We start from the raw sequence: 24,341 nt of genomic DNA on the forward strand, positions 1-24,341 counted from the left end.
AGTATGTAATTTGGGACACATCTATAGTTTTGTGTTACTAGCACCATGTTTTGCCATGCCAGAGCTCAAGAAACTCTACATGGTCCTTAAAGGGTTAGTTCACACAAAAATGAAAATTCTGTCATTAATTACAAACCCTCATATCGTTTCAAACCCATAAGACCTTCGTTCATCTTCGAAAAACAAATTAAGATAATTTTGATTAATTCTGAGAGCTCTCTGACCCTCCCATAGACAACAAGGATCCTTACATGATCAAGGTCCAGAAACGTAGCAAGGACAATAGTAAAATAATCCATGTGACATCAGGGGTTCAATTGTAATTTTACGAAGCTACAAGATTACTTTTTGTGCTCAAAGAAAATTGTCTCCTCCACGTCACCCTGGACCATTTTGGAGAGTATCCACTGAACGTAAAAAACGTATGCTGTTCTGTGTCAGCTGTGGCACGTGGTTACATTTTCTACATTGTTTATGCTTTGATCTGAGCGAAAACAATGTATCTGCATGGCGCAGCTGACACAGAACAGCATACGTTGTTTATGTTCAGTGGATACTCTTCAAAAAGGTGCCAGGCTGACGCGGAGGAGACAAATTGTTGAATAAAGTTGTTTTTTTCTTTGCGCACAAAAAGTATTCTCGTAGCTTCGTAAAATTACAGTTGAACCCCTGATGTCACATGGATTATTTTACCAATGTCCTTGCTATGTTTCTGAACGTACTTGATCGTGTTAATTACATTGCTGTCTATGGGAGGGTCAGAGAGCTCTCAGAATTCATCAAAAAATATCTTAATTTGTGTTCCAAAGCTGATCGGAAGTCTTACAGGTTTGGAAAGATATGAGGGTGAGTAATTAATGACAACATTTTCATTTTTGGGTGAACTATCTCTTTAATAACAAGTGACAAACAATAATTTTTTTTTTTTTTTTTTGGTTATTACTATAGGATTTTTTTCAAATAAAATAATGCAAATAACAGATTCATGACTGGTAAAGAATGTTCTTATTAATTATTGGCTTGTTTCTCAAATGTGTAGCAAAAAGGATCTTTTTAACATTTCAATAGTTGCACGATTAGGCCAAAACAGGGGGTTTGACATCACATATCTGACATCATGCTAAACTATGGTTTCCGCTTCTACAAGACAGACAACATTCACTTTCTCCTGGAAAACCACCGCTGGCTAATGAGGTGGAAAATGAACTCCCTCATTAACCATCTCAAACATCTGCCAAGTATTCCGGCCGGTTCTATGAAATACAATATTAAGCATTTTGTTACCGTGCACAAGAATGTACACGGTGACAATAAAATCACAATATAAGGCTCACTGACAGTGTGTATGGGTGTGCTTCCTTTTTGCATTTTAAGTATATGCATGATTTTATTTTTCAAGCATACCCTGAGTAACTGTGCAATTAAAATTCAATCAGACCACTGTAATTAAACTAACTCTTAAAACCACAGTGCCAGTCAGTGGAGTAGAACTCTTTGGATTCACACAGGAGCATCACCCATTGACCAGAGCAACTGGGATGGTTGGGTTCCCATTTTGCCAATGTGTCTCTAAAAGCTCATCTGCTTGGTGCTGATATGCCGTGTTGATCACCTTCACTTTACCAGCCAATGAACAGTATCAGGAGGAAAATTAATCTGAAAAGGGCAAGCATCTATTTTAAAATTTATATACATTTTATAATATATAAATATTATATAATATATAAATGTATATATTAAGTTATTATAGAAATGTATATTTAAAAATATTTAATGGATGTATATAATGTAAATTATATATTATTACATTATGTAAATTTTAATGCATTATATATATATATATATAGAGAGAGAGAGAGAGAGAGAGGATCCATAGACAGATAAAGCAAAGTTAATAATGTTACATAATAATAACTTTGTAATAATATTAATAAGTATTACATTTTATTAACCCTATAAATCCAACAACCATACATATACATTACATTTTTGTTTCAATATATTTAAAAATCTAAATTATTTTAATATTCAATGTTGTTTTAATGAAAATATTATGTTTACACAAGTACTCATTCACCAAACTGTATGAGCTCTTTATTTAAATGGAAAAACCCTACAGAGGAAACAATGCTATACAACTGGCCTCTGCGTGGCAGTCATATATATTTTATGTATGAGTCACATATAATATATTTGCTGGTTAGGATGACACACATTTGAAGGAAGACCCTCATCATGCCTGAAATAGATTCAATATGCTGTAACACGGCAGTTCTTTTTCATCTGATATGCAGAAGATGTAAAACTGTGTGATTTATTTGGAGACTCGCAGCTCTGCCAAAATTTTAATAGCTGGTGGGTTAATTGTTAAGGTGTTCTGTGCAGTGCCTCTTTAAAGATCAATCATTTATAGATGTAATAATGACTTTGTAATGGTTCACTGGGTGTGCCACTTTGCCCTGCAGAGAGAGCCTTAATTCACCCATCATGAGTGGCCACAGAATGTTTTCCTGTCCTTTCTGCGAGATGAAGGACACATTCAATTTCCGACAGGAAATCTATATGATTAATCAGTATTTAAAATCGCAATTTAACACAGGCTGTGTTGTTACAAATGTGCAATCGCTGAACTCAGACGCTCTTAAACATTATGTTTTAGACAGCATTATTTTCACATTACTCTGATTTATGTTTCAGGGAGATGGCTTGTAGTGATTATTTTTTCCTTGGTGGAAAATGCATGGTCTGTTATGAGTGGGATGGGGTGCCATAAAATGAGCGACTAGTGAGGAATTAACCTAGCGTATAGTCTCACCCAGATGAAAGGATATCGTCCAGTCACAGAGAACTGATTATACCTACGCAATGCACTTTTAATGATTTTCCACAGACCCGTGCTCTCCGAGGGTTCTGTTTTTTTGCCTTTGTAAAAAAGGAATTTAGCGTCTAACAAAAGCTGTTGTGTTAGGATGTGCCTTTCCTCAGAGAAGCGCACTGCCTCATTAAGCTAATGCTTGCTTTAACTATCACTCTTATGTAGTCTTTTGTACCAAAATTTTTTGATTCTTCCTCACATTCATAATAGCGCAGTATTACAGAGAAGAAGAAATGTGTTTTTGAAAACAGGTTACAGTAAGAACTGTAAAAAAGGGATGTTCATTAAACCTAAAAGATGAACATGAAAGTTTGCATTTTTGCACAGACTTCTAACCTTTTAAGGGCAAATAAGGTACAAAGTTCTGCATAATTCAATGGAATGACCCAGGGAAAAAGTATTAAACACCCTTACTGAAATTTATTTAATACTTCGTACAAAAGCCTTTGTTGGTATTGACAGCTTCAAGATGTCTCCTGTATGGAGAAACTAGTTGTATGCATTGCTCAGGTGTGATTTTGGGCCATTCTTCCACACAAATCTTGAAGGTTCCATGGGCCTCTTCTATGAACTCTAATCTTTAGTTCTTTCCAAAGATTTCTAGCAGCTGTACTTTCTTTCTCTGAAACCAAGTGATAGTTTCATTGGCTGTGTGTTTGGGATCATTGTCTCGCTGGAATATCCACCCTCATTACATCTTCATCATCCTGGTAGATGGCAGCAGATTTTTATCAAGAATGTATCGGTACATTTTTCCATTCATCCTTCCTTCCTGCCATTTGACCTCCAAACATGGTCTGTATTATGGCATCCAAACAGTACAATTTTTGTCTCATCTGACCAGACTATATTCTCCCAGTATTTCACAGGCTTGTCTAAATGTTGTGCAGCAAACTTTAAACAAGCTTTTTCTTCAGCAATAGAGCCTTGCATGGTGAGCGTGCATACAAGTCACTTCGGTCGAGTGCATTACTAATTGTCCTTATTATTTTCTTTGAAACAATTCTACATGCTAATTCCAAGTTTCACTGACACTCTCCTTGGCTCTTGGACAACTCTTCTGATAATTATTTTCAATCCTCTGTCAGAAATCTTGCGAGGAGCACCTAGTTGTGGCTGGTTTATGGTGAAATTATGTTCTTTCCACTTCCGGATTATAAAGTGATGTGACATACAGCCAAGTATGGTGACCCATACTCAGAATTCGTGCTCTGCATTTAACCCATCCAAAGTGCACACACACAGCAGTGAACACACACACACACAGTGAACACACACCCGGAGCAGTGGGCAGCCATTTATGCTGCAGCGCCCGGGAAGCAGTTGGGGGTTCAGTGCCTTACTCAAGGGCACCTCAGTCGTGGTATTGCCAGCCCGAGACTCAAACCCACAACCTTAGGGTTAGGAGTCAAACTCTCTAACCATTAGGCCACAACTTCCCCAACTGTTCCAGTGAGCACTGTTATGGCCCCAACAGTGCTTACTGGAACATTCAGAAGTATAGAAATCCTTCTGTAACCAATGCCAGCAGTATGTTTTACATCAATGAGGTCGCGAAGGCCTTGAGAAAGCTCTTTGCTTTTACCCATCATGAAATGTTTCTTATGTGACAGATTTGCTTAAAAAAACATCAGCCAAATATCCATTCAAAGCTAGGCGGAAAATTGTAGACTTTAAAAATACTGTGTGACTTGGCAACACTGGAAGGTCCTGGCAGATCGCAGGCTGGCTTTTCGCAGAAAAAATGGGTTCAGTGCATCTGAAAATGCACACACCGGAAAAACTGCTGCATTTTACGACATTCTACTTGGGGACCTTGATATAAATGTAGCGGAGTAAAAATATAGATACTAAAAAAGTGTACTTAAGTACAGTACTTCGTTACTGTACACCTCAAATCCATGCGGGCCAGATGTGGGCCGGATCTGGGCTGAAACTGCTTGTTGTCTGGGATATGTGTCCATTCTGTTTCATCTGCAACAACATTGTGAAATTCTAAATGCTTTTAAATGCATCATTATGCAGGCACATGAAGAGAGTTCTTGGCATGAAAGACATGCACCTGGTAAATGAACTTGCCACTTAATTTCTCGCCAGTATGGTAGGAAATTAAATTGATAGAAATGTGGATGATGTTAACTGTGACGTATTTTAAATGGTTATAAGATGATAGGAAAAGATTATAGGAAAAGGCACAAATATGACAAAGCAGTATGTAACAGAGCATTTGGTATATCCCAAATCTTGCTGCTTCATACTCAAAAGTATCAAAATCTAAAAAAAAAAAAAAAAAACTTTCTGCTTCATACTCAAAAGTATGTACTTTTACATACTTTTAGAGTTTAGTAGGTAGGCAAATTGGGACACAGCACAAGTTCTGAAGACTACAAACTCACACAGAAATGTGCCTCACTGCTAGGAGACACCCGCCAAATGAAGACAGTATGTGTTCTAAAATTGTCCCAAAATATCTAACATGTTTGATATCCTCTGACTGGATGAAATCAAAGTCTAATGCTTTAAAATCAGAGTCTTTGCCAATCATAAACTGCGAAACTGTATGATACTGCATATCTGTCAACTCCAACTACCAAAAATCTGCAGACTATCTCTGACTTTCGGCAACTACCATCAATTCACCTAGACTGTAAATTGGAGTAAAAGTCTGTATAAAAAAATCATGTAGTGTATTTCAGCCTTTATAGCAAGTAAAAATGTCATTTCCACCACAGAATGCTACTAAACACAATATAACATTTGAAATGTGGTGAAAGTATCAATTTAAAAAAAGAATAAGAAGAGAGAGGAACAATTTGTGAAGTCAAACACACAAAAAAGCATGTATCCAACTCACTTACTACACTTGCTTTTACTTCAAAATATATTGGTAAATCATTGAGCTACATGGTAAACCTGAAAATTGTCAGCATTGTTTACTTGATCTACAAATAAATTTTTAGGCCAAAGGCATTATCAAAAAAATCCTACTCAAGTCCCTCAGATGTTCAGTTGTTATTCCCCAACAGCAGCTTTCCCTTTACTCTTAGGCTCATCTTTTTAATCCAGTGAATGATGTAGACTTAATAGTTGCCTCTGCCCAGCTGTCCATAGCTCTGAACCACTGAAAGACCAGACTGAGATCTGGGCTTCATCTGTGCCCCTTAGCCACACGGATTCAAGAGCTTGTGTGCCAAGCTGACCAGCCCACGGTGTAGAAACTTATTATAAGCCTCTCTGCATGACTGCATGTGTGCAAAAGAGCAGTCGGGAAATAGATGCTGTGCACCATCAGAGAGAGAGCGTGCTTCACATTAGAGTCAGACCTATGAGTTACCCTCCACGCTTCGTAACAGGACTTTTGGGGACTTTGAAACCAAAGCCGCTTCATGATTGCCATCTCTATAATCTCACTTATAGGTTTGGAGCCAGGGGAGGGGTATTTTTAAATGGCTCTTTCCTCTCCCAAACGAGCGTACGATTGTTGGAAAGCCTGGCTAAAATGCATCGGAGAGTTCTCAACCTTAGCTGGGAGCAGTTTAAACCTTCGCTAAGAGTACATTAAGAGCACACGTTTTTATGTATCTCTTTAAAGCCTATGTAGAAGCACTGAAATTCTCCCTCTTGTGTGTCTTTTTTCATTTATGATTAATTGCAACACTGTTATTCCTTTAATAACGACGCATCCTACGTTTTAATGTGTGCTTGGGCTGGATGCTTTCAGTATAGATAAAGTTCACGGCTCTGAGGCTCCTGTCCCAGATGTGACAGTTGCATTGCCCCTGACACGGCCTTGAGGCTCATTCTCCAGGGTCATTACTCATTTCACACTCACACACATACACAAATACAAAGAAACACCCACATTCGTGTGCAGTGACACCATCATGACAACCCCAGATCCATGCTAATTATACGTAAGAAACAGGAGTCCTGCATACTTAAGTCAGCTGGGGAGAAGTCTACCAAAGTTTGTTTGACACCTCATCATAAATCAGGGGAACTAGGCCAGATTATGTCCCTCGGCCTGCTTCTAAACCAAGTGAGGCTGCATTTTAGTAAAGAGACATATTGTCTGGTAACACAGGAGCTTTGAATATTAATCTCTCTTGGTTTGATCTGTATCCGATTGCAGACGTTTCCCGCCGTGAGTCTGAGGACCGATTTCTGTCCGGCTTTGAAAGAACTTCTTAAAAAGTTTCATTGGGACTATCTCTATGCTCGTCAAATTAATTCATTTTTTGTTGTTGTTGTTGTTGGAGGTTACAGTATGCATCCTTCTGTTCTTAATCAGATAATGCTGCTATGTGAGTCAAGTGCAAACGTAATTGAAAAGATATCGTATAGACAGCATTTCTTAATGATGTGTCTAGATTCTGACTCAGTGTGAATCGTTCTATTCCCCAGATCAGAATAATATAACATTCTGCCACATATAGAGAGAGCACAAGCTCATTTGGGGCAATAGGTGCTGGGTGTTTGGTGAGTAATTATGTCCTATGGGGAGCTGTGTTTCAATGAAAGAGAATTTGAAATGAAGGCAGACAGAAACATCTGAGCCAGTAAGTCTTATTATCAGATATCAAAATCTAAATAAAAATATATGGAAGTATAGAATAAAGCATGTTTTATTTATTATTTTTTTATTATTTTTTTTTACATCAATTAAAACCAAGCGTTTTATTGATAGCAAGCAATTTTACGCTACAGTAGGTTTACAGTACAAGACGGGAGCGTAGGCGCTTTCTGTGGACCATCTCATGTTTCATTAATTCAGAACTGCAGTGAGACAGATCACTCACATGGGAGCATTATTAATAATAGATAATCTCAGTGTTTCGAAAACAATAAGAGATAGGCATTCAAACAGCATATCAATAATTCAAGGTACTTTCTTTAAGGAAATTCTTTTCCATGCTGTGAGAATGAGAAACTATGTGTGCATGTGTGTGATTGTGTGCGTTAAGTTATCCTAGGCAATTAAGGTGAAAAACATTAGCCTGAGGTCAGCCTTTAAGCAACATATTTTTGTAACACCTCAGGCATTACGTGTAAATATTTTATACCCATAGTAAAGCAAATTAGCGAGCGTTTTCTCCTGCAGTATAGGGTCATATGTTACTAGTTATATTTTGGGTTCTGGTTAACTTCTGCATTTCTATTTATTCTTTTGTTTGCTAGTTTGTTCATTTTTGACTGATAACCTATATAATATCTGAGCATCTTCAAGCCAGAGATGATGATTTTTACAATTTCTGTAGACAAAACTGTGATGTAGTTGCTAGAACTTTGCTTTGTGACTGCTAACCCTGTTGAAAAAAACACGCTAAAACCAGCTGGGTGGCTGGTCTTAGCTGGTTTAAGCTGGAAGTAGTGGGTTGCAGGTGGTCTCCCAGCCTGACCAGCTAAGACCTGACCAGATAAGTGGTTAAAGGGATAGTTCACCCAAAAAATGAAAATTATGTCATTAATTACTAACCATTATGTAGTTCCAAACCTTGTAAGATCTTTGTTCATCTTCGGAACACAAATTAAGATATTTTTGATGAAATCCGAGAGTTTTCTGTCCCTGCATAGACAGCAACACAACTGGCACGTTTAAGGCCCAGAAAGGTAGTAAGGATATCAATAAAATAGTCCATGTGACATCAGTGGTTCAACTTAACTTAATGAAGCTACAAGAATACTTTTTGTGCACAAAGAAACTGACTGACTGACTGACACAGAAGAAAAGAATTGTTGAATAAAGTCGTTATTTTAGTTTTATTTGTGCACAAAAAGTATTCTCGTAGCTATTGTTGAACCAAACACTTGATGCAAAAATATATTAATTTGTGTTCCGAAGATGAATGAAGGTCTTACGGGTTTGGAACAAAATTTTTAATAGTGAGTAATTAATGACAGAATTGACATTTTTTGGGTGGACTAACTTTTTAAAACCAGCCAGCAAACCTGCTATGACCATGCTTAGCTTTTTTTTTTTTTTTTGGAAGGTGTTTCAAGAGATTGTTAGCATGTAGGTATGAGGAGGCTAGAATGTTCTAGGTGGTCGCCGGGGCATTGAATATTTAATAGCGTGTTGGTATTAGCTTGCGATGGTGTTCTGTGAGATTGTTAGCATGTTTATATTTAGTTGCTAAGATGTTGTAGGAGGTTATTTGCTCATTGGTATAAGGTTGCTATAAGGTGCTCTGATAGCATGTTGGTATATGGTTGCTAAGGAGTCTGTGTAGTTGTTAGCACATTAATATGAGCTTGCTAAAGTGTTCCAGGTGGTTGCCAGAGCATTGCTAAGATTCTGGGTGCTTTTGTGTGCAGTGGTGATTTGAATGGTTTTTAACACATTGCTATGAGGTTAATAAAGTATTTTGGATGGTTGTTAGCCTGTTAGTATGAGGTTGGTAGGGTGTTCTATGTGGTTGCCAGGCATTACTATGTGGTTGCTAAGGTGCTCTTAGTATTTGATAGTGCACTGATGTGAGGTTGTTAGGGTTTTCTAGACACTAAGTTTTTCTTTGTATTTTTCACATGTTGATATGCAGTTGGTAATTTTGTGTAGCTGCAGGGTGTTGTGTGCCGTTGCAATTGTAATCTGAATGTTTTTTGCTAGGTTGTTTGGGTGGTTGCTTGATCAGTTCATCAGGTCAAACAAGACGCAAAATCTGTATGTTTGTTGTTGTTGTTTTATTTTAATCTTCTGCCTGACAAAAATCATATGTCTAATTGCTTAAAAAATAATAGATCAACAATGCACATGAAAGTAGTATTATCTAATTTAACTATTTACTTTGATGTTTTATTGAAGTTCAAATATGATTTAACATGACTGAATCATAAGAACTGCATACTTTTGATGCCTACATTACTTTTATTAGACTAAGTCTTTATAAGCGTCAAATCAGGTAGAAACTGTAGTTTTATTTTATTTATTTAATTTTTACTTTAGCATCAGCACTCAAAGTCCTCTGAAAACATTTGACGAGAGTGTAGATTGCATGTTGTTTGACTGTTGGTGTGAATGACAAAGGAAATAATCCAGCGATGCTCATTATTTCTCCTCTGCTTTCTATCTCTTCTCATCCTGTCCTTTCTGGCTGCAGCTATTCAACCCTCGTCTTCCTGATTACCTGCTACCTGCTTGAACGGCCCGTCTCCCCCCTCCAGTCTGTCGACGACAGTGAGACATCACTGCTCCAGGAATTGGTGCTGACACCATGCCAGAAAGAGACTGGAGCATTCCTGACAGTACGCTGTCCACTCCCCAAATCTCGCTTGGCCGTCTAGTCCATACAGCTGACAATGCATGCCCAGTTTAATGGTCATTTTCTCTTGAAGTCAGGTAACATGTTCCTGAGCTCTGCATAAATGCATGTGTTTCTGTGTGTATTTGTGTGTATATCTCCACGTTCCAGCCATGTCTTGTGGGTATGTGCTTGTCTAGTGTTTGTGCTAGGGGATAAAATTGCAAGCCTATTGAACGCTGCTAACACCCACCTGCCTCAGTGTGCATATAACACACAGACACAATCAGCCATTTGTCTGACTGGTTATCAACCACCACCAGCAGTCTGCCCCACAGCGTTATATTAGTCCCTGCACATGCAGTCCAGGGATCCAGTGTGTGACAAGCTTTCCATTTGAATGCAGAGGCACAGCGCCTGATTCAAAGCTGCCGTTCGCAACCAAGTGCCTGAGCCACCATGGACTGAACCATAGACAAGTGAAAGCGAGACAACGTCACATGCATCACAGACAACACAGGTGAGTGTCAGAGGCCAGGTCTGTTGTCCTGACATTTACTCTGAGCCTCTCAAAATAGCACTACATTGCCCATAGGATTTTAAGCTTCATATATAGTTCTAATACAGTATACATATATAATTATATTTCATCTTGTACAGGTGCATTGTTAACTAAAAAGTATTTTTAAGAAATATGATTAAAATGATGTACACAGATTATGAGATCACATTAATCTTCTAGAAAAAGCTGTTTTATTTTACCTGGAACAGTCCATGTTGAGCTCATATGACTAGTCATTTGACTGATACTACAAAAAAATATTACTACCACTACTATAGAAACCACATGAATAATAATAACAATATATTTAGTCTATAATATATAACTATATGACTACAATAACATTCAAAAATCTGGGGTAATACTGTTATTTAGAAAGTGTGTATTAAATTAATCCAAAGTGACAATTAAGACATTTATAATGTAACAAAAGATTTCTATTTCAAATAAATACATTCAGAGAATCCTGAAAAAAAAAAAAAAAAAAATTGATTTTGAAAAATATCATGTGACATTGAAAACTGGAGTAATGGCTGCTGGAAATTAAATTATCACATTAATAAATTGCATTTTAAAATATATAAAAATTGAAAACAGTTATTTTAAGTTATTTTAAAAAACAGTTATTTAAATATAGCCTAAGTGAGCATAAGAAATTTTCAAAAACATTAAAAAATCTTACTGACCTAAAACCTTTGAACAGAATTGTATAGTCCTTTACAGGAGCATTAAAACAAACTATAATGACCTACAGGATAAATGCCGGGACAAGCAAAAAAGCAAACACATTGCAAAAATATCATTCAAATTGACTTTTTCTGTCTATTAAAATGTACATTAATGGATGTGTGTAGTCTGAAATGGAACGGATGAAAAGAAAGAAACAAATAAATAAATAAATGAACTCAGATAGGTGTCAATATTAAGTCCAAGACAATGTCGATAAAAAAAGTGTGCCTTTAACAGTAAATCTAGCCTTTAATTAGATTGCTGCTGACATGGTTGGATTTAGCATAGTAAAAATAGTGAGTAAAATGAGCTTTTATTTATTTTTTTGTTAAGTTTAAGCCTATCCATGGGCCTATTACCGATTTAAAAGGCTTTGATTTGTACAGTATAGCGATATTACCAGATGTTTATAGGATTTTCCAGTCTAATATGTGATTTTGAGCTTAGTCATCCATTTTAAGATTGGGTTTTTTCCCAGGCCATTATGCTTTTAGCAGTACCTAACGAAGTGGAATGTTGAATCATTATGCAGAGGCGTGATTTTATCAGAGGCCTGAATAAGGGATATTTTTGAGGGGGTATCTGTACTGTAGATCCTTACATCCTCTGGAAAGTGGTATGAAAACAATAAATAACTTATTGATCTTTTTTCGTAGTAAAGCAAGAGGATCTTAACCAGCAAGAGACCATGAACATAATTGGACCCACAAGAAACATTCATCTTGATTACATTCAATTTGAACCAATAAGGATTGGGTAAGTACTGGTCATTCATCAAAGTCAGATTGGAGGGACTTAGTAAATGGGAACTAATCTTTTTCTACCTGTGTCATCAGAGAGGTGGGCAGCTGAAATATGTGGACTAGCAAGTACACAATGGCACAACCCAGCAAAACTCTGATATTAAAGAGAAAGAAGGAAATACAGAAGAAACAAAAGATGAGCATGTGAAATATTAGACTAGCTGCTGAAGGTCAGTGTCATTGCCCAGGTTTATTGTCTTGACATACTTATAATTACTCATAATTACATGCAATATGCTTCTTATAATGGTAATGTAAAATAAATTATATCTTGAGCTGTGTTTGGCTAGTATGTGATCCTTTAATGGTAATTCTACACTAATGTTTATTTAGTATATGTTTTTTCCAACATAGTGCTGTCCTAATTGTATTGGTGTCATAAATATCCCTCTGTTTTGAAATAACATCTCTGATCCTTTGATGATTTGTTGGTTATGGTTCCAACATGTCACCTTTTACAGTAGAGCAAAATTACTGCTTGAACACAACTGAAAACAGCTCACACCATGATAAAAAACAATAGAACCCATTAGAATTAGTGATTATAACTGTGTCCCAATTCAGAGGCTGCATCCTTCGAAGACTGCATTCGAAGATTGATTGTGTCACAGCAGCGTGGACTGTCCTATTTCAAAGGCTCCTTAAAGGGTTAGTTCACCCAAAAATTAAAATCACACCATGTTTTACTCACTCTCAAGGCACCCTAGGTGTATATGACTTTCTTCTTTCAGACGAATCCAGTCGGAATTGTCCTGGCTCTTCCAAATGTTAGAATGGGGGTAGGTGGGTGCTACAGTCCAAAAGTAGATAAATAAAGCATGGACATCCATAATAAAACGTGCACCACACAGCTCCATGGGGTGAATAAAAGCCTCCTGTAGCGAATCGATCCATTTTTGTAGAAAAAATATCAATATGTAAAACGATATAAACAGTTTTGTGTGACTTCCACTGACTGTCCTTTGCGCGTTCACGAGGGACTGCCTTCCAGGTGGATGACGTAGGATGTATGTGTAGCGCATGCACGTGTGACTCTCACGAAAACCAACATTTGTTTACAGGAGCAAAGGAAGCAAAGTTTCCTTACTTTAGCAAAGGAAAACCTCTTGACTTATATCAAAATCCTCTGACATTTCTCTTTACAAATCCTCGTTTTGTGCTACTAATGATGTTTTGTTTTGTTCTCTCTCCATCGCGCTTTGGGGGAAGTCATGGCCTAATGGTTAGAGAGTTGTGGGTTCGAGTCTCTGGCTGGCAATACCATGACTGAGGTGCCCTTGAGCAAGGCACCGAACCCCCAACTGCTCCCCGGGCGCCACAGCATAAATGGCTGCCCACTGCTCCGGGTGTGTGTTCACGGTGTGTGTGTGTTCACTGCTGTGTGTGTATACTTTGGATGGGTTAAATGCAGAGCTCGAATTCTGAGAATGGGTCACCATACTTGGCTGTATGTCACGTCACATCTGCTAAATTGCTCGTTCGTCACTATTCAATGGCGCTTATGATACGCATACATTTTACATCATCCGCCGGATTAGCTTCCGCCTACAACAGTTAGGAGAAGTGCGAAAAAGATGTTTATATCGTTGTAAATATGGATAATTTTCTTACAAAAACCCATCGATTCGCTACAGGAGGCCTTTATTCACCCCCTGGGAGCTGTGTGATGCGATTCATAACATGGAAACAAAAACACCAACTAAACACATTCTAAATCTTGAACAAAAACACCCACCTACTCCCATTCTAACGCTTGGAAGAGCCAGCACAATTATTAAAATAACTCCGATTGGATTCGTCTGAAAGAAGAAAGTCAATGAAAGTCAACAAATGGATCCTTCATAACCCAGAGTATCCCAAAATTCATTGCACACTGGTGAGGACAATATATTTTTTTAAAGAGAAAATTCCAATTTATACTTTTAAATGTAAGTTACTCTACTTACTCAAATGTCTAACAATACAAATGTAAAAAAAAAAGACAATTTAAAGCAATTTCGATATTGAGTAATACCTTACTAAGATGCAATTTTATATATGGTTGATACTTTTTATTATGCACATAAATGGACCAAGGTGAGCATATTTAGATAACCTGAAACCGGTTTTGTTTTCAGACAGCTGAATACAACTTTTAAGAAAGTCCAGTACAAATATTACTGCCGCTCATCAAAAGAAGCTGTTATACGTGGCAAAAGGAATCCTTGCATAGGCTAGGCCATGGACCACAAAACCAGTCTTAAGTCGCTGAGGTATATTTGTAGCAATAGCCAAAAATACATAGTATGGGTCAAAATTATTGGTTTTTTAGTAAGTAAAGGTCATGTTCCATGAAGATATTTTGTAAATTTCCTACTGTAAATATATCAAAACTTCATTTTTGATTAGTAATATGCATTGCTAAGAACTTTATTTGGATAACTTTAAAGGTGATTTTCTCAGTATTTAGATTTTTTTTTAAAGATTTTTTTTCACCCTCAGATTCCAGATTTTCAAATAGTTTTATCTCGGCCAAATATTGTCCTATCCTAACATACCGTACATCAATGGAAAGAGTATTTATTCAGCTTTCATGTGATGTATAAATCTCAAAATATAAATTTTGTGGTCCAGGGTCACATTTAACAACACTCAGTATGACCTTTGTAACCTTCAAAGACATGGCCTTTGAAGTCTGTGTCCTTCGAAGGATGCAGTCCCTTGAGTTGAGAGCAGCTGAGATGGTTTTTGACAAAACTGAAAATAAATGTGCACAAATGGTGCATCTAAATTTACTTACATATTTTTACACTGTTTTGGTCAAGTGCACTACTGCTTAGTGGAAGCTCATATATAGTGTTTTATCTGGCACACATCTGGTCTTCCCGATTGCTTCCTTTGACTTTATTTACTTTTGTTGTTGTTGTTGATGATGATTTGTAATCATTTCCCTGCAATATTACTGGGAGCATAAACGTAAAATAATATTTAGAATACTAATAAAATGACAGTTACAATCGTATCTTTATTTTTTTCTTCTTTTTTAAGCTTGGAGAACCCTGTGTCCTTAAAAATTACCAGTTGGCATTTTTTCATTCACAGGACCAAACAGACTTGAATTACAATAATAGCTCTATTGGAAAAGTAAACCAACATTTTTTTTTTTTTTTTTTTTTTTTTTTAAGTTGGATATAGATACAAATGCATTCTGTCATATTCAGAAAATGGATTTGTGTCTTAGTCTTGTTTACTCTTGGCTAGAGAAGCGTGCTCCGGGAAAACTCTGGGAAGGATTTGAGACTTATTGAATAGTGGCATGAATCCCAAATAAACAATTAATAATAATAGATCAGGAGCAGAGCCATGAAGTTGAGCAGAATCTGCCAACTTAACTCTAAGTTAACTCTACTCAGAAGGAGACAGGAAGAAAAAATTGCATTGTTGTTTGAGCAGAGATTAATGAGCCTTCATTTAGCAAATGCTCATAAGAGAGAAGGCAGTTCTGCCCCAGAAACTCATGCAACCAAATTTGTAAGACTTCATCAGAAGATATCAGACATTTGGCACGCTGTGCTTTTGCATTCACCCAGTGTTCTGCGCTCGAATCCGCTTAAAGTCTGAACTATGACCAGTGTCAAGCCTACTCTATTGTTTCTCACCAGCCAAGTGTATTCGGTCTATCTAAATCCCAGACTAGCTGCTGAGAGGAGACAGGCGATGTGTCCTTTCTATGATGAATTCTCTGCTTCAGTAGCTTTACCCTGAGCATATGTTGTGTCAGGCTTCTTTTGAATTGATAAACAGCATTGTGTGCATGGACAACAGTCTTTTAACCTGCAATGACTTTGCCCCTACGGATCTGGAATAAAAGATCTCCATAAACAGTAGTTTGACTGTCAGTAAGGCTATGGGCATCTCACAGAAGAGTTTGTCTCCATTATTGCCCCTTAATTACATTCAAACAGCACTAAGAGCAAGCAAATGATTGCACTGATGAGAACTCTATTTTGTCTCTTTTTAAGGCTGATGGCCCAGAAGGCATAAAGCATTTATGTGCCTTTTTGTTTGCAGGTCATTTCACCAGCACTGAAGTACTCCCATCCAAAGAGAGATCATCCAAAATCCCTTTTGTGAACAGCCATATGTTCTGTTCTGACATCCGTAGATATCTCAAACCCTTAAACATACATTGTAGTACATACGCAGCACCTTACTTCCAAGACAGCCACATCTTAAAAACAGTGTAACCCCTGAAGGAGGAAATGTCTGCATGCAGGTCTGCTTCTTTTAAGCTCCTGAATCTATATCCACCCTCACACCCATATAAATCAACACAGGGAAAAGGCATGTGAAAAAACTTGTGGTGTGTGGTTTTCAATGGCGAAGGAAAATCTTTAAATTGGGCCAAGCTAAAGCTCTCGTAACACCCACAATGTTCTTATATTCTCTCTAATTCATTTTTGACATGTTTTTAAATGCTCTCCGTGCTTCTGGCACAGATGCAATAAGCAAACATTTTATCTGATGAGCCTGTCTGAATAATACTGTTAGCAGAGCTGTTGCTGGTTGGAATTTGGCATCTCGGATTGTTTCTTTTTTTTTAACCTCTTTTGTCTTTCATGAACAAATTCTAGCTCCTGACAACATAAGCAAGCCGATGATGTTTCATTGGAGCATCCAGTATGATCAGAGCCCTTTTGAAGTTACAAACGTCTCCTTGTTTACTCATAGTGTTGTATCATGTCTTGTTTACTCTGTGCATTTCAGTGGGCTGCAATTAAATCTGGAACATCAGAAATATGTCCACCAGTTTCACAGCTTTTTCCTGGGTGAGATCAGGGTAACCTTGCTTTAAATGGTGCACTACCCTTTTATCGATGATCCCATGTCCGACAAATGATCATTGAAAACGAAAACAGTAATAAGGACATGTCTGAAAACATCTGTGTGCCTGTAAGCGCCAAAGGAGAGATGGAAGGAGGCTTTGAGTTTAATTAAATAATGAAATGTCTCTAGGCAAGACACTTTACAGAGTAATCGCCTTTTTGATTTTCTGATTTCTTTATGATTAGCCGCACTTCAAGCTATGCTTCTGGTTAGACTGTCACATCTTGGTTAATCATATCTGCAGTTATTCAGTCAGAATGCCTCAGTACATTTTTATTTCTAAAATAAAAGATTTTGGCCCCTGCAGCTTAAAAAAAAGAATGAAATGTGGTGCCTTGTTCTCCATGAACTCTGAAGCATCTGTGTATATTAACTAACATAAAATTTGATCTGCTACTTTTAGATATATAAGATTCTGTCTGTAATTTATATAAATGAAGGCAAGTGTGTTTTATTTTTTAAAGGGGTGTAATGAAATAAATTGTGTTCTTTTTGGCTGGTCATGTGAATAAAATATATACATAATATACATTTCATTTTAATATACATTTTTATAGATATTTATTTTGTGTGCGTACATACAATCTATATTTTTATTATTTTTATTTATTATATTTGATTGATATATCAGCCAATATAATAGTTGTTGTGCTGCTTTTAAATATACTTAATTAATAAAAAAAAAATCAATCAAAATAAATTCATTATTATTTTTATAATTTTTTTTGTAATTTACGAGTATTTTATACACATATTTGATTTTAATATATATTTATGTATGTACATATAATCTAAAAATTTACATAATTATTATAATTTGATGCTTATAAAAATAATAAAATAAAATAATATATATAATTGACATAATTTTTATATTTGGCTGGTCATGTGATCTCAATATGGCAATGCCTGTAATTTTAAATATAAATATTTTAAATATTTTATCTAATGATTTTATATGCATATAATTCAATTTGATTTTAATTCACATTTACATCATTAACATACATTTAATAGCACATTTAATACAGATTTTATTAGATTACTAATAATTAGATCTCAGGTGATGTAAACCAACTTAAGCACATTAAAATTGAGTGCATCTTAAACTGAATCAGGCCCCTATTACACATACTTTAACATTTACATAGTTTACATTTGTCAAGTTCTACTATTACCATGAACCCTATGAATCTATCACTATAACTAAATGTATAGGTATATCATTACAATACACTGATTTTGCTTTGCCCATGCAGCATCCACCACTGTCAATGTCCCATTGCGTTTGCGAGACTGATGTCTCATAGGCATTTCCTTCACATGTCACCGCATTTCCGCGCTTACTCATTACCTAGCCGGCTACTTGTTAGTGCTCTTGCCTCCTCTCCATGCTTGAAAGGCAAGCCACTAATTGAAAGTGTGTTGTGTGGGAAATGAGCACAGCGTGCTGTGCTGCAACTCTGTGACAGGGCTAAACAAGAGTGGCTCCTCCGTCCCACCCGGAGACAGCACCAATTAAAAGTGAATGAAAGTGGAATGTGAAGAAACCTTCTATCAGAGAGACGGAGCACTGCTGTGTCATGCTAACGTTCCTGAATGAGGGGGCGGGAAGTACATGCTAGTTGTTTGTTCGCATGCTGGGTTGCCTGTATATCTTTTTGCCCTTGGGCAGACTTCAGTATTACACTGAACATCAGGTCACAGCAAATGTACAATAAAAAGTATGAATTAACCACAATAGCTCTGTGATGACCTTAGTGGGCACTGAAATAAACAGGTCGAGATGCAATCACAGAATGACTCCACAGTGCCACCTAGTGGGAAGAGAAAACCCAACATTTACAGCTTTGCTGTAATTTGTTAACCTCAATGAATTTTTTCACACCATGCTACTTTAATAAGATTCAAAGTTATAATCAAACAAGCAGGCCACTATGTTTAAATGAAATTGCATTTATGTATACATTGTGATTAAGTGATAGCTATTTATTTCAGATACCACACAATTTATTTATTTATGGAAATGGACAAATTATAAAGTTAAATCTAACAAAATCTGAAAATTTGTTTGTTTAATAATGAAGACATTTACACTCATACCAGGTGTCATACAGAATACATAAACACAGTAAATTAATTATTAGCTATATGTAATTTCTAAATTTAAACTATTACTAAAAGTAATAATACAAAATCTTTAAGAGAATTCTGTGTATAATTTATAAGTGAAGTCATTTTAAGTCATGACCTCGACATAGTGATGCTATAAATAATATTTAAAAATGATAGATAGATAGATAGATAGATAGATAGATAAAAAAAAAAAAAAAAAAAAAAAAAACATTTAAATTCTCGTTTGATTGACAGTTTAAACTATACATTCCAGCTTTATGTTTTAAAGCTGTGCTAAGCAAAAGCCACAGAGATTATACATCATCATCATCAGCCACAACGGTTCTTAATTAGTGCGAAACCCATTATCCTCCAATGACAGGATCTTTAATTAGATCTACTCTGTTTGGTAGAAACAACTACCACCTGTATGGGACGGCACACCACACCAGCCTAGAGTCGCAGAGGTTTGCTACAGCTACTCTGAAGCCAATCAGCACTTCACAAACGCCACCAGATGTTTCAACTTCCTGAGGCATAAATATTCTGAAGGCTCAGGCTTCATTGTGCACTTGGCCTGTAGGTTACCTAGCAACCCAACAAATCCATATTCTTCCATTCCTTGTCCATATCAAGATCTGTCTTCTTATGTAGATCAGGGTCACATGTGAAATGCATCAGTGATGTCAAATGAGAACAACCAGTACAACAAATAATTTTTTTGTGTAAACATGACATTTATTGCTTATTCAGATAACACCACTTATGAAAACCAGAGAGCCAAACCCATTGCATTACTCCATACTAGGTCTGCAGATACAAGGTACTGTGTATTTTTTATTCAGTGATGTGTTTCAAGTATGAGTAAGCAGACAGATGTTGGTGAGTAGGCTATCCTAACCCTTAGCACCGGGGTTCTTAAAGTGCTTAATATAAGTATTGTAATTACGAACTGTGCAACATGATACATATAAGTTCATATAAGTTGTGATCCCAGCTTAATACATAAGTGATATTGTTTCAATACAATTAGCAGTGAATAGTGACGATCTTGCACCGCATAAGATAATTAAAGCAGCGGATCTGATAAACTGTAGATTGGGCCGCAGATGCGTTTTTACTTACTTTTCACTGCTGCCATCTCGTGGTCGAGAGCTGTCATTATTAGAGTTTTTTTATTATTATTATTAAGATCTTTTGGTGCATGGCTGAATGGCTAAGACAAGTGATTGAGTAATATCTTAAGACTGTTTGTATTGCTTGCAGCTGCAGCCATTATTCAGAGGGAAAGAAAATGGCAGTTAATAAGTGTCGGTTGGGTGTAAAGACCATGGATTACCCTTAGTTTACTGAGGGCCCGCTGACAGAGTTTGCTTGAGGGTGTACCTGAACTCTGTGAAACAGACAGATTTGATTATGAACTCATTTGCATGTTCTCTGGGCCGGCCCCTTCTTACATTTCAGTGAAGAAAATATGAGGGACCACAAGGGAATCCAGCATTTCTCTGTGTCAGTGGACTGTGAAAACCACAGGGCTACTTGTTCCAAAACAGAGATCCCATCTAATGTTAGGCTGTGTGACTGGGCAGTGTCCCATCCGTAATGAAGCATATCGGCTGATGAATAAAGAAACAGGTCATGTTTATTTTATATATCAAGTATAACTGCAAAAATAAATAAAACAGAAAATAGGCCCCTTTTTACATCTGTTTTACATACAATTGAGCCTCAAGACTACAAAGCGAGTAATTCGGTGAAGATTCTTGGCCAACTGTTTTGTTTCTTGCCACAGAGCTCATGAAGTATCTGATTTCTAATACACTGTTCTTCACCCCCAGTCATTTGTATATGTAAGTTTTCATATATCATCAGCGCCGAAGCCCCTTCGCCACACCTCCTCTCGATGTTTATTTAAATACGTTTTTATGAGAGCTCAGTCCTTCTGTGTCTCCCAAAGACCGTGACCCTTTGACCTGCATCTGTGCATTGCAGTGCCATTTTTAATATCCTGACTGCTGATCAGAGCTGAAGGCCGGCCTGCCAGAGTGACATGTGCTGGTTCATGTCATAATTTATTACACGCTATTTTTCTTACAAAGCCAAGTTTACTGCAGCTGCCACAGTGGTAACTGGCAAAGCTTAAGAGTACTATCTAGAGGATTGTTTTGCATATATTACAGGGTTAAGTGCAAACCAATCTGGTTTATACAAACACAGCAATCCAAACAACGAATACATTGAAGCTGATGAGTACCACACCACTCAGTCCGTCTCCCTCGCTCGCAGATCGTTTGAGGCTGATTAGTTGTATAAAACACAGCACTGACTTTGATTACATTACATATTGTTATGTGTGGACGATTCGTGCGCTGCAGATAGAAGGAAAGAGTCCCAGAGAAAGGCTTCGAGACACAAGGTCAGTTCAACAATATGCATTTGATTGCATTTATCCAGGAAAAAACAGTGGTGTACACCCAATAACCTATATGATTTTCTTTTTCATTAGGTTCCTGTAATGAATATCCCCTACATGTGCAACTGAGTCGTTAGTGTCCATCCTAACACTGGATAATGCAAGTTCTTCTATGTCACATGTTTGGAATTTGTTATGGGTAAAGAAGTAGTTCAGAAGGGTTCAAAATACAATCTCAAAAGTCGGAATGAAATTGTCTTGGCATTTTAAATGGAACACCTCCGTATGTCACTGAAAATAATCTTCCATATGCTCTTATACCCTCCAGTGGACAATGAAAGGACAGGGATTTGTGGTTAAAGGCCCGCTAGAAGTGAGAGCACCAGATAGCCTTTCGATGCAGAGCTCCACGGTCTGTGCTGATTTCCCACAAACCCGTCAGCTAAAGTTACAGATGCAAAAGACAGAATCCAGCTTATATCATGGGTGTTTTCACTCAAAGATTCCACATTCGGTCAAAGTATCCGTTAATCCCACAAGCAATACACTCTCTTATTACTGTTGCAGTGAAATATGTGTGTTCTCTCTCCTTCAACAGGGCTAAAAGCCCCCTGGTGTAAAAGGCACTTAGGTTTTATTTTCACACACAACACTAAATTACAACAAACACCACCCTGTTGTTGGTGTTTGCTGTTATGTACTGTAGTATTATGGTAGAAAATAAAATCTTAACAGGCAAAATTATGATGTATGAGGTTGCATCCATTTATAGGAAAAAAGTAAACAACATTTTTTAAACATGTATTTAATACATGTTATATTATATATATTTTTTAAGTATTATTATTATTTTATTTATATTATTTTATTTATATTATTTTATCATTAGAGAATCCCTGAAATTCATCAGTCCAATATCAAACCAAAACTCATGTGAAAATGTTACTATTTAAATTTTGGTGAATTGCTGGGAAATTCAAAGTTTGTACAAGAATCTACAATTTAAAAAAATAATCATCTGTAAGCCGTAAGTAGGTTGTATGAACACATACAAATAATATCATGCAAATTCATAAAAATTAGCCACCAATTCACCATTAATTATGAGAGTGTGTTTAAGTTAGTATGTTTTGAGACAGACAATCAATCAATAAATAAAATGTTTATGATTTCCTTTTTTATGTTCCTTTATGTTATTTTGGTTAAAGGCCTAAGAAAAACACACAAAGCAGAATGACTGTACTTTAAAATTGTTACTATACATTTTTTCCCAGGTTTACCATTAGGGTGAGTAAATTATTTGTTAAGGATGTGGGGGGAAAAGTGCTTATATTTAGTCCTCCAGTGGAGAATAATTTGTAAAATATACCTGTACTAAGTTCATTATTTCTTTACTAAAATCAGAATAATAGCTACATGCTTTCTTATAAAATATTTAGTGTGTTTAGAAACAGAAACATTTTCTACCATTTTTCTACCATCTTATTTTGAATAGGCTATGCACGTAAATGTTACTTAAAATATATTAGCCTACAATTATTTGCACATAGTGAGAAATTAAAAGCCCCTTAGCGGTTTTTGGCCTATGCTGCATCTCTTATTCTACCCTTTTAATATAGCCTACACCAGTTATGGTGCTCTATCAGTATTCAAAAAGAAATGCATGAGTTTGTCAATTGATTGTATTTTGGGACCAGAAAAGACCTGTCACACAACAACCCCCATTCCTAGCGCCATGTGCTCCACTCAGACAGAAATTAAGACATACTAATAACTTCTGTCGCGAGAAAAATATTGTGCACTGACATTGATTCCATGCCAAGGGTCCACGCTCTGCACGGGAACAGAGAGTCTCTCACGGCCGACATCTGCGAGGAGCGCGCGGCTGGACGCTTTGTCATGTTGTTGGCGCGGCGCTGTCACTCTGAGAGAAACAGCGTGACCATGTTGATTAGGGTAACCTTTTGGGCAGAGAGTGGAAATATGCTGTCAGCTCATTACAAAAATACATAAGCTCTCACATTCAATTACTCACTTAGCAACGAAAGATTAGTTTGCGGGAGCTGCCAACACCGTTGCCTTCGCGGGGTCAAGAGAGTGAGACTGTAATCATAGCAGTTTGAGAACCGCTAGTGTATCGCTTTCTCTTTCACTCCCTCTCTCGAATCCTCGGATTCCTTCTGCAGCCCGCTCTCCTGAACCTCCCGCTCGAGTCAACCCATAAGGTTGATAAATATTTACTCTAGTGCAGTTCTTTTTTCCCCCTTGGGTCCTAAGTGAATTTCATAGTTCATAAAACATCACACGGGTTCTTTAATGAGAGCTTCCCGCTTCTGCTATGGGCCCTCGCGAGTCTCAGATTATGTGTGTTAAATTCAAGGCAGAGAGTGTAAAGCCATCCGCACCGAATCCCACCCACCGACTCACTTTGACTCTAGTTTGACTCGAAGTAGTCAAATACGGCGAAATTTCGCGGGCAAAATCCAGTCATTCCGCGTTCTGGTGTTCAGCCTGTGGATGAAGAAGTCCACCACGAATTTATTAGGGCTCAAGCCCGAAGGGGCGAAGAGCCCTATTGTTTTTCTAAGAATTATTCTTATTATTATTATTATTTTTTTTTTTTTAACTTTAACCTTCCGGGGTTTTTTGGAGGCCTTAACATACTCAAAAACTCTTGAAAATTGGCACACACATTGGAAACTGCGGCCATCAGGACGCCGCAGAGGCTGGGACCCGGGCG

The 24,341-nt window shown here is 37.0% G+C and overlaps 1 long non-coding RNA gene across 1 annotated transcript; it reads left to right on the forward strand.

Moving 5' to 3' along the window:
- The first annotated feature begins 9,503 nt into the window (after window positions 1–9,503).
- LOC122140260 lies at window positions 9,504–12,112 on the forward strand. The gene is made up of 3 exons (XR_006156935.1): window positions 9,504–10,211; window positions 10,520–10,633; window positions 12,061–12,112. It is a non-coding gene; the product is annotated as an uncharacterized LOC122140260 (long non-coding RNA).
- Window positions 12,113–24,341: the final 12,229 nt, after the last annotated feature.

This window comes from Cyprinus carpio, chromosome B17 (assembly GCF_018340385.1).
Source record: "Cyprinus carpio isolate SPL01 chromosome B17, ASM1834038v1, whole genome shotgun sequence".
NCBI lineage: Eukaryota > Metazoa > Chordata > Actinopteri > Cypriniformes > Cyprinidae > Cyprinus > Cyprinus carpio.